General features: G+C 42.4%; 1 pseudogene; it reads right to left on the reverse strand.

The window, feature by feature from the left end:
• Nucleotides 1–6,957: 6,957 nt before the first annotated feature.
• LOC129735343 (uncharacterized) lies at nucleotides 6,958–8,533 on the reverse strand (annotated as a pseudogene).
• Between the last annotated feature and the right edge of the window lie 3,439 nt (nucleotides 8,534–11,972).

Consider the following 11,972-nt stretch of genomic DNA (forward strand, 5'->3'; position numbering starts at 1 on the left):
ATAGAAGAGGAATTTATTAATTATATAGACACCATATTAAGAAGTTCCTGAGACAAAACCTGTTTGACCTGGGAGAACATTCTGAGCATTATCACTACATATTTGTCCTATTCTTACATATATGTAGATGTGATGCTTACAGACATAGTTGAGTGGTGGATTTGGCAGTGTTAGGTTTATGGTTGGATTTGATGATCTTAGAGGTTTTTTCCAACCTAAATAATTCTGATTCTTCTCCAGACATCCACTTTTGGCCACTGTGAGAAACAGGATATAAACTTACATGGACCTGCTGTTTAATGGGGTTTAGTTGTAGTGTTAGCAGCAGTGGCAAAGCAAAGTCCATCTATTACTGTTTTCCAGCTCATACTAGATTAATACAGTTAGTTAATGCTGAGAAGCTGTAATCAAGGCTTTCGTCTGGGGGAGTGTTTTACTGCAGGCTTCACCCATGACACTAATTCAATCTGAATTCATTTCTGCTTCCAAAATGACCATGCAAGAAGTTAAAAACAAAATAACTGCTATGATATAATGTCAGAGTTTAATCAATTTACGAAAAAGTTCACAAAGTTCACTATATTAATTGATTCAGGGTGTTCTTTCTAATCTTATGTTGCTGACATTTCCATTTTTAAAAATATAGTTTTAAATTATATCTTTTAATTATAGTCCTTTCATTATGTTAAAAACAAATATATTGAGGAATGGATCAGTGGGAGCTACAGAACTTGTTGTACTCCATAGTGTGGTCAATCATATGCTGTCATCATTCAGATACATATTCCAGACAGCTCGATTACACAAAAAGTATTTATTTTAACATGTGTGGATTTACCACCAAGAACTAAAGAGACATTATTCAAAAAAAGTAATGATGACATTTTGAATTCTGTCATGTAGTCTATACTCTAGATTATCTCCTTTTTGGTCTGCCTTTATTTCGTAGGATCTTAGTGTCAGGATTTCATCTCATAAGAAGCATATCCAGTCTATCAGTTGAGATATTTTTTTATCTCATTAAGTATAAGAAATTTCCAGTGCAAAACTCCCAGCAGAGGCACATAAAGTTCATCCATATAGCACTGAGTGATCATAGTTCTGCCAAAATTAACATAATAATTTGTATATATTATACTAATTATCATTAACTCCATAATTCTAAATGTCTAATTTTGATTGTTTAGTAGACCAGAAAATTATTTAATCAAGTGATTAATGTCTCCTTAACCAAGTTTTATTATTAGGTTAAAGTCTTAATCTGATTTGAATTATTACCAGGGCTTCTGGCAGTTTGTTTGTTTGTATAATGAAAAGAGTGCCTAAACCACCAAGCATTAATAACCATAGCATAGCTGTACTGTCCAGCCAAGTATCCCAATAAGCTCTTCAAGGTATTCCACTAGGTTTGTTTTTAGACTTGCCTCTCTGGGGTTTTGATCAAATACTCAGTACTTCAGAAATACACTTCAGAAATACATTCCCCCCAGTACTTATGCTTGCTGCCTCCATTCTGCTCTCACAGAGATAAACAGATTCCCACAACTTCTACTTACTGTATGATGCCAACTTCTAATTGCTCCATGCTGTGAAAATAGATACAACAACCACTTCTCATACAGTTCAAGCACTTCCCTCCACTGAGTTGCTCTTGTCCATTTTGCACATGACTGTGTTCAAGCAATTTCTGAAGTTACCCTGTTAATAATAAGTAATAATATTGACAGAATCAAACAGGAACTTTTCACCTGGCATTTTTTCATAATTGTAGGGAAGTTAATTCTGGAAGGCTTATTAACACTGAGAAAGAGGAATCTTTTATGAGAGACAAATGAACCTATATTAATTTTCTTCATAAATTAGACCAGCTCTTCCTATTTTATTCATGCCCAGATATTTATTATGTTGAACTACATGACAATGGAAGTATTCAATGAGGTAAAAAGGTAAAAGGTATTAAAAAGTCTCTACCTTTTTGTTTTGTTTTGTTTTCCAAAAACAAACTAGATTCGCTTCGGTAAAAAATGTAGCTTTTTCCTCTGGAGATGAAAGTTGACAATACAAAGTCCATCAGCAACTCATTAAAAATATAAAAATATATAATAAATAGTCCAAGTCACATAATAGCTCATATAATAAATGGTCCAATGCATCAAGCACCTTTAAGTGTAAACAAAATACAAACTTTTTTCCATGGATTTCTAGAAATCAATGAAAAATACATGGAATCTACACATTCAAAATTAAATACTTCTGCTTACTATATAAATCAAGAAAGTGACATTTAATACAGTGAAGATCCTCTAAAAGATAGAAAACAGCTTGTGGGACTATTAAACTTTTCTCCTTGCTCATGTTCTGTGTATATCTATACTTGGTGCATTCCATTCAGAGAGCATTTGTGTCATACACCATTTTGACACTCCAGTCTCTACCTACCCACTTTTTTTCTACCTCTGACGCTGCGTTGAAGAATATGCAGTTGTCCTCTTGGCCAAGACAGGCCATTTCAAGTTGAGACTAGAGTAGTTTTATAACAGTATGTCATAATAAATAAATGGTTAATAAATCTACTCCTTCCAAAAGCTATACACCTGTCCAGACGCGGAATGGTCGGGTCTGGGGAGATTCTTTGTGATTCCCAGAGTGAGATTAAGACACAAACGAGCTCAGATGCCATAAAGAAAAGAGGTTTAATGGTACAAAAAAACCCCCAACTTCGTGTCGAGGCAGGAAATGGAGAGAAAGAGAGGAAAAATAAAGAAAGGTGCAATAGCTACCACCACATGGAGCTGGGGGTCCCATCAGTCCAGATCGACTTCATGTCAGGTGGGGAATTCCACCTGGTGCTGGTTGTCACAGTTTTGTGGTCAGCCAGCAATGTTGAGACAGCACAGTCCCAATAAAGTCCTTCACACCACCCCATGGCTCAACATTGCTGCTCTGTGGGTGGCATAGAGAGAGACAGAGATAGAGAAAGGATCCTGCCAACTACACAAACGAGATTAACAATCCTTATCTAATAACTACAAGTGAAATGTTACAACCATTAACCATTATCAATAAGCAATAATAAACAGTAACTAGAAACAACTAACAATAACTATAAATACCTAACAAACATTAACTAACAATTCAAAAGTAAAACATGTTATAAGCTAATTTCAAAAACATCAGCATATCAAGACCACATAACAAATAACAAAAAAACCCAACACATTATTTAGCATGTATAAGGTTTGTTTGTGGGGGTTGAGAATCAGGAGCCGGAGGTGGGCATTTTAAAAGGATAAATATTCATGCCCCTTTAAGGCTGGGTCCAAATTGCAGCTGCGCATGAGTTTTTCATTGTGCAATTTTGGTCAGGGTGTTAGCCTCAACCTTGACCAGGAGGGTCACGGACCAACTTGTTTGTCTCGCCACCAACAATCCTTGCCATTTTGAAAAGATGGAAGCAGGAGATGACACACTCTGCATGGCTTTGCTGTTCGGTCTTTGCATTTTTGTGATTACAGCAACCATCAGTATGTGTTTCTGTGAGTGCTTTTGGTCACGCCGGTACAGAAAAGTGCGATATCTTCCTTGCAATTCTTCCCAAGTAGTGGAACTCATGGAATACCAAAACAAAGTGCAGGAGACCATTGTAATAAACAAAAGAAAAATGTTCATCTCCAGCAAAGTTACCATGTGACCTGTTATTCATTTCTGTTCATCTTCGTCACCTCCTGAAGAAAATACCAAGGACCAGGCACAGACTATCATGGAGGGAACAGAAGAAGTTACCACCCCGACATTATTCAGGACTGTGCTGGATTCACGAGTGAGGAAGTCTATTTTTTGCATCACATGAGACTTTGCCAGATTGTTATTCCATTATCCAGTTTCTAGTTCATGTTTGTTAATAAATTCTTATTTGTTGTTTACTGGCTGTCGAGTAGTTCATTGAATTTATTTTGCGTTCAACACACGGTTTTCAAATTAAATCAAAAGGGTTGGGTAAAATATATATATATATATAAAAGTAATAATAAAAATCAGTATTATTTAAATAAACTATAAATACTATAGTTTCTTAACACATTCTTTTTTTTTTAACATGCGTCACTATCATGGCTAGACTATAGGGATTTCTCATGTGCGGTCTTTCCAGATTTTTCCAGTACATTCTGTGGAGTTTAAAATTGTGCATGCATATGTTCAAAGGCATACACAGATCATTCGTGTGGTAAAAGATGGCTACTGAGTGTCCAGATGAAATCCCAGACCCATTTCCTGAGCTTGCTACTCCGGTTAATGGTAATACTTATGGCACTATGGTCAAACAACAGGTCCTTGCTTTCAATGTAATGTCCTCACCGTTAGATTGTCACGTCACTTGCCAGGGAGGAAAGGTCTAGAGTGCACATTTCCCCCTCTGAGCATTCTGTAAGGTGAGTGTTTTCAAAACGTTTAACCTATATGGTTCATCATAATGGGGATCAAACCTTTTTTTTTTTTTTTTTATTGTTGTTTAGGCAGAGGGTGTGTGTCACACGTCAAGAACTTATGGCTGAGGTGGAAAAACATAAAAGGCATTACAACATCCTCATCTATGCTTTTCTGGCGGTTTCTTTCTTTGCTGTTTTATTTTTATTTTTAACCAGTCTACATTGTTATATGAATTGTTAATAGTTAATTATTTTCAGATTCTTGTTTGTTATTAAATTGTTATTGCATTAACTATATAATCTGTATTGTCGACTGCACATTTCGGCGTACTGTTCGAATTTGCTTAACGCCATCGGGTGAAACCATAGTAGCAAATTGCATGTTAGCTATAACGTGTTGAATTAATCTTATAAAACATGGAATAGTGCATGGCAAAAACAATAATGAGGCTAATCTACATAACAAATAGAATAGGATTCGTTTTACCCATGGGTTCCCAGGAAGCCAGGAAAACAAGTCAATGTCCCAGCCTTTCCAGGTTTGGATGGGAACATGGGCTAACTTTTGTATCTCAGATGTGATTTGTTTAACTACCTCGCCGTTGTCATCAATTTTCAAACAACAATTGGAAACATTCAATTTACCACAAACACCACCTTCTTCAGCTAGCAGGTAATCGAGAACCATCCTGTATTGATAAATTGCGTTTTGCATTTGAGTTGCTTGGTCTGCCAATAAGTCAAGGGCTTTCCAAGACAGCCTGTAGACGAATGATACAATTCAGATTGTAGATAGGTTCTCAAGCACCACTAATGTGTTCATTACGATTCCAAGCTGCAGGTGCATAATACTGTATGATACGTTGGGGTGTCAATTCATTTTTACCCCAGGATTGGCTACTTCCATTTGTCATAGAAATATCAATGGACCATTGATGTCGATTTAGGTCATCATATACCTTAACTGCCAAATTGTTTCCTTTTTGGCCTGGCAATAGAAAAAAGGAAGGGGCGTATAAAGCCTACATAAGATGTCCCACTCCAATTATTTGGTAATTTTCGATATGCATAATGGCCACAAATCTAATAGTGACATTTATAGCCCAGGTTCCATTTGCAAACGATCCCTTCCCTTTTTGTCTTCAGAATTACAACGAGTCTCAAAATAGGTGCTGTTTTTCAAACCCAAAGGGCGTTTAATGTGACTGTTTGATTTTACTCCATTAATCCAAAGATTACATTTCCATGCTCCTATTCAACTGATATAGTTGCATTTAATGGTGACTGCTTGGCCAACTATACCACTTATGGCACAGGTCACAGAATTAGCTTCCCCCAATTTCACGACCCCTGTAAGTTTGGTTCTAGACCAAAAGCTATCAAATTGTTTTTATGTCCGGTTTCATTGACCCATGCCCACCTTTGTTGTCGAGGGATGAGATTTTCGTCTTTGGTGTTATAATACAAACACCATAACATGTCGCCTTCAACAGAATGGGAGGAGGAGCGATCATAAGTTGAACAATTAATGGGTCGACACCCAGGGGTGATACAGTGATCTCCATATTTAAATGTCCAATTACATATACTATGACCCACAAAAACTCCATTGCTATCATTACGATTAAGACGATACTCTCCTTTTCCCAGAAACTGGATTTTCCATGGTTCCATTTCCTCATTCCAATATAGCGAATTATTGCCAATCGTTGCAGCACTTAGATCACTTACAAGCCATCTTGGGGATATCGGTTTTGACATCCATGGCCAGTCCCTAAATCCTAAAGGACTCCCACATACCCAACAGTTTGTCAAATTGAAAGCATTGGCCACTTGTTGGCCTAACATTATAAATCCATTTTGCCATCTCAGTTCGAGGAGGGGGGTACAGGAGTTTCCCTTAGTATTAAAGGGAAATCGACCAAAACACTGTCTGCGATAATACGCCAAACATCCTATGAATATTAGTAAAGCAATCACCACAAAAATTATACAGTTAATAGCTTCATATGTTTCTTCAAGCATGCATCAAGGGTTTTATCTGAAAGAAAAAGAAAGAAAAACAACTCCGTTCTTTTTGAGGAACCGGTGGTAGGTGATTATTAAAAGGATGGAACAATCCACCTAGTATGGATTCTGTGTTCTTTCCCATGGACATCTTTTGCTTTCCAAGCGTATTTGTTCATGGGAGTTTCTAGTACCAGTGGTACGGTCCCAATAGTGAGTAATTTCACTAACACTGGTTGGCCAGGAAAATGAGAGGGATTCTGTGAATGGTTGGAGCCACTGGGACTTGGAATCAAGCTTGGAGCTTTCAGGCAGAATGCTGTGATTTTAGGGCATGCATTTACTCCCCATTGATTATTGACAAGGGTAACAGCAATCCCATAGTCTCTCTGCCCATCCTGATTCATGGGGTTTGAGAAAACGTTTGAGAAGACTACAAAACAAGTCCAGCAGCTTGTGGGAGGTCGTTAGATCCAATAAAGGAGTGCTAGGAACAGGATTTTTGACTTTGATTTGTGGATTTTCAGACCATCCCAGTACTAATATTCCGTATTTTTCCGTCGGCAACCCGTCCATAAGTTCTTGGGGAATGCCTTTTCGCCATCCCATGGACCAGAAACTCTCTGTTCCCTATATCTTTGCCACCAGATACTGTTGCAGGAAATGTCTCTCTACTTTTGTTCGGGGGTGCTTTCATTTCTGTGTGTCTTAAGACTTTTGATTCTGGTTTGGTGAGAGAAGTGGCTACAGGGCCATATTTTCTCCCATAATTAAGCAATTTTTGAGTGACCTTTCCCCAGGTCCAAAATTTCTTTTCCTGAGGTCAACAATTAGGGTTCATGATTTCTTCTAGTGTGGCGACAGCCCTATCCTCCTGGGACATCACCTATTTTTCCTTGGAATTGAATGTCAATAGGTTTCAGAGAATTGAGTTCAGAGTCCTTTTATAAGAGGAGTCATTCATTCTGGATCGACCGGCATCATCATTGGGGATTCATGTTTTGGTTTAAGTTCCCGGTCATACATCATTTGCAAACATGCTGCCTTTTGTACACTTTCTACCAATTGGTCAACCATCCCAACAATTGCAAGGGGATCTCCCCTTTCCAACGTATTTAATCCTCCAGCCCAATAGGCTGCCCTCTGGGTTAGGGACCAGGGAGCACTATGATTGCTGGTGATTAAAAACACTTCAGGCCTCCAATAGCCTTTGGCTTCTTTTTGACTTAACAATATCTGGTCCCCACCAGACAATGACATTCTCCAAACATACTCTGTTTACGACTCCTTAGGAGTATGGCCAAAATCTTTTTTCAATTTAGCTAGTTCAGTTGCCAGATATGGAACTTCCTTAGTAGTGATTTGAGGAGAGACGTCCCAATCGTTCTCATATTTGAATTCAGTTTTGACCAAGGGTCTCAAAAAACTAGTAGAAATATTAATTTGGTCCAATTTTTGTTTCACCTCCTCTAATTCCTGACTGGAGTATTCGACCCTTTTCTCAAGAGGTTTAACCTTCTCCTCGCCCGCAAGGAGATTTTCTTTCAATGTGGACTGCAAGTAATTTACCTGAGCTCTTTCTCCTGCCAATTGTTTCTTTAAAGTCTCTACCTGTCCTTCTAGAGGCTGAACCAAATCTTGAAGAGACTGTATAAGCTGTAATTGTGCTGTGACTTGTTGATCTCTACCTTCTACGGCTGCAACCAGGCTTGCACCCAACACAGCACAGATGACAGATTTTCCGTTTCCAGACCGCAATTTGGCGTCCTTTTGTAAAGCAATGATTTGGTCCGTTACACTCTGCACATTATACCAATTTTTTTGTGCCAAATCCATGCCTGGTATGGAAGGGTAAGCAAAATATTTTTCCAAGAGATTGTACAAAACATTTTCACCCATGTCAAACAAGGTGGACTGGTCATCTCAGAGAGGCACACACATAGGTTACAACAAAAATACAAGCAAATTTCAACAAAGGGTCCACTCCTTACGTCCCTGAGAGGTACACACGTAAAGGAAAGTAAGTGAAAATGCGGCACTCTCACTTCAGGGAATCCTGTCCATGACGCCAATTAAATGTCCAGGCCCAGAATGGTCAGGTCTGGGGAGATTCTTTGTGATTCCCAGAGTGAGATTAAGACACAAACGAGCTCAGATGCCGTAAAGAAAAGAGGTTTAATGGTACAAAAAAAACCACCCCAAAACCAAAAACCAAACAACACACCTTTGTGTCGAGGCAGGAAATGGAGAGAAAGAGAGGAAAAATAAAGAAAGGTGCAATAATTACTACCACATGGAGCTGGGGGTCCCGTCAGTCCGGATCGACTTCACGTCAGGTGGGGAATTCCACTCGGTGCTGGTTGTCACAGTTTTGTGGTCAGCCAGCAATGTTGAGACAGATAGCACAGTCCCAATAAAGTCCTTCACAACACCAAACCTGAACTCTTCAATCCTACAACATTTTGTCTGGAGACCATTTATTTCACTAAGAGGGCGGGGCAGGGGGGGCGCTTTTTGTGGTTTGTTTTGGGGTTGGTTTTCTTTGTAATGAAATTTCCCATGGGTGGGACCACAGGCCGCGAGCCGGCCACTCCAGCGCTCACACCCCCATCCCCCCGCCCCCCCCCCCCCCTCCGCCCTCAGTGCCCGGCCCGGGCCGGTGCCGCCCAACTCGGCGGCCGCGGAGCCAACCGCCACCCGGAGCCCGCCGCCGGCCGGTGCCCGGGAGCGGCCCCGCTGTCCCGGGGGACACGTCCCGCCACCGCCGGCCGCCTCCACCGCCCGGGCACGGCCGCCGCGTGCGACCCCCGGCACCGCGTGCCCAGGCGGGGCGCGTGCGCGCGATACGAGCCGCCGTCCGGGAAGCGGCTCCCGCGCGCCCCGTCAGAGACCGCGCGGTCGCCCGGCGAGGGGCGCGACGCGGAGCCCCCGGCACCGGCGGGCGGGGAGCTGCGGGCCCGCGGGGCGCCGCTGGGCCCGGGGTGGCGGCTGGCGCTCGCCCCCGCGCCCCGGCCGCCGGCTGGGCTCCCCCCGCGCTGGGCTCCCGCCGCGCTGCCCGCCCCGCCCCCTCCTACCGCTGTTCCCTTGCGGACGCTCCGCTCCCAGAAACTTCCCCGATCGGCGCCGTCGGACCGCGTGTGCGTCTCCCTCCGCTCCGGGTGTCACACCGACCCCCGGCGGGGCCGTCCCGGGCCGGGACAGACATCGGCGGCCGGGCTCTGCGGGGGTTGGCGCCAACGGCCGAGCAGCCGCCCCGCGGGGCGCGCGGGCCTTTTCCCGCTCTGGCGGACGCGCGCGCCCCTCGGGGCCGGGTGCGGTGGCGCCGCCGCTCTGAGGCGACCGCCCCGCCGCGGTGCGAGGGACCGAGCGGCCGCCCCGAGGCAGCGGGACATTTGGTATCCTGTCTGTAGTTATATGGCTGTTACACACTGCACCTTTGCTCCTTCCCCTCCGATTCACGAAAGTCAAACCCTATCCGTTACCCTTAGGGGCATAGGAAGGGGTAACCCCAGTATCAGAGGAGTTAAAGAAACAGGGAATTGTAGTGTCGGCCCACTCTCCTTTTAACTCCCCTGTATGGCCTGTTCATAAGCCAGATGGAAAATGGAGACTAACTGTAGAGTGTCAAAGGCTTGATGTTAACTCAGGCCTGTTAACAGCTGCTGTGGCAAGCATTGACAAGCTTATAGCATCTATCCAGGAACAAGCTGATCCCATTATGGCAACTGTGGATGTCAGAGATCTCATTTTTATGGTCCCCATGCAACCTGAACACCAAGAACGCTTTGCATTTACCTTGGAAGGACCCACTTGACCTATTTGGTTCTACTCTTGCAGCTTTAAGGATGCCGAGAAACAATACTCCACTTGGGAAGAAGGTTTGTTTGTGGTCAGCTTAGCCCTGTGAGAGGCCAAACGCACCATACATAAACAACAGATAATGCTCAGAGGTCCTTATAAGGTGATAAAACCCGTGTTGGCTGGTTTACCACCCCTTGATGGGGTGGCACAACGAGCCTCAGTGCAAAAATGGTATGATTGTTAAAAACAGACCAAGAAAACGGATATGGTTGGGACAAAGCACCTGTGAATAGACTTTATCACCCAGTTACGATTGTGTAAGCACAGGGTGTAAACCTCATAATTGTTCAAGATATAAGGGCAAGTGGAATCAGACCCATGTTCAGTTATCCAGTGGCATTTGGATATGATGTTCATATAATGATCACAAATGTATTAGTTTTGTGGTATAGGATAAAGGGTTTGATATGACTATTCTCACTTGTCAGCGAGGTAATACCACTGCAGAGAAGTGTGTAGCACAAGTGGTTCCTTGAGCTTGACAATACCCAAATGGAACCAGAGCCTGTTTTCTAGAAGTCTGGTCCAATACCAACTGAACATGAAGTCCCTTAGTATCCAATTGTTCCTGGCATCTCAGTCCAGGGGCATGGAGATGTAGTTACAGCGCTGCCAAAGGTGTTACAGGTGGACCATTGGGAAACAAGGACACTTTATATCACAATGCCCCAAGTAATGACAGAAAAAGGACCGATCCTTTCCCTAAAGGAGCCTGGGCCCTACAAGTCCTCTTGGGTTTGTGGGCAGTATGCCTATAAAAAATTGCCCGCTAATTTGTCAGGAATATGTTATATAGGGTATATTTGGCCCTTGTTTTTTCTCTTACCCAAAATTCAAGGAAATGCATTAGGAATCAGAGTATATGATGAGCTAATAAGATAAAAACGATTGATTGATACCTCCCCCACTGGTGGGAGCACAACTGGGGAAAGGATACGTGGCCACCAGAACGAATTATACAGCATTATGGACCAGCCACTTGGAACCCTAATGAACTGGTTAGTGGTGCTTGACAATTGTGTCATATGGTTACAAGCCATCCTAGAAATTACTACCAATGAGTCTGCCTGTGCCCTTCATCAATTAGCAGATCAGGCCACACAGATGCAAACAGTGACATTCCAACACCAAATGGTCCTAGATTACCTGCTAGCCAAAGAAGGGGGTGTCTGTGGTAAACTAAATGATTCTAATTGTTCTTTAAAAGTTGACGATAATGGTCAAGTTGTTAAACATACTACTTCAGGAATATGAAAACTGGCTCATGTCCCTATCCAGACCTGGGAAAATTTGGAATTTGATCCCTTCTTTTGGCTTCCAGGTATCCCATGGTCAAATGCATTCTTTTCTTCATGTTACGTGGTGTTGCATTGTTATTGTTCCTCCCATATTTAATTCCATGTTTTGTACGGTTGATCCAATGCACTGTTTTAAGTATGCAATTTGTAGCTGCCTCATCTTAGGATGATGTCAAACATATCCATGCATTATTTCAGTCTAAGCCTGAAACCCCAGTTGTAAACACTGTATAAACCATGCTCTTTTCCACATTTCACTGTGTTCTCCATACCTTTCCACCACCATGAACGAGGAAGCGACAATCTTTGAGATACAGGGTGGTGTGGGAGACCATATTGTGAGCTGACTGTCTCGAAGCTTATTCACATTCCTGCTAAG

The sequence above is a fragment of the Falco cherrug genome, chromosome 2 (genome assembly GCF_023634085.1).
Source record: "Falco cherrug isolate bFalChe1 chromosome 2, bFalChe1.pri, whole genome shotgun sequence".
Taxonomy (NCBI): Eukaryota; Metazoa; Chordata; class Aves; order Falconiformes; family Falconidae; genus Falco; species Falco cherrug.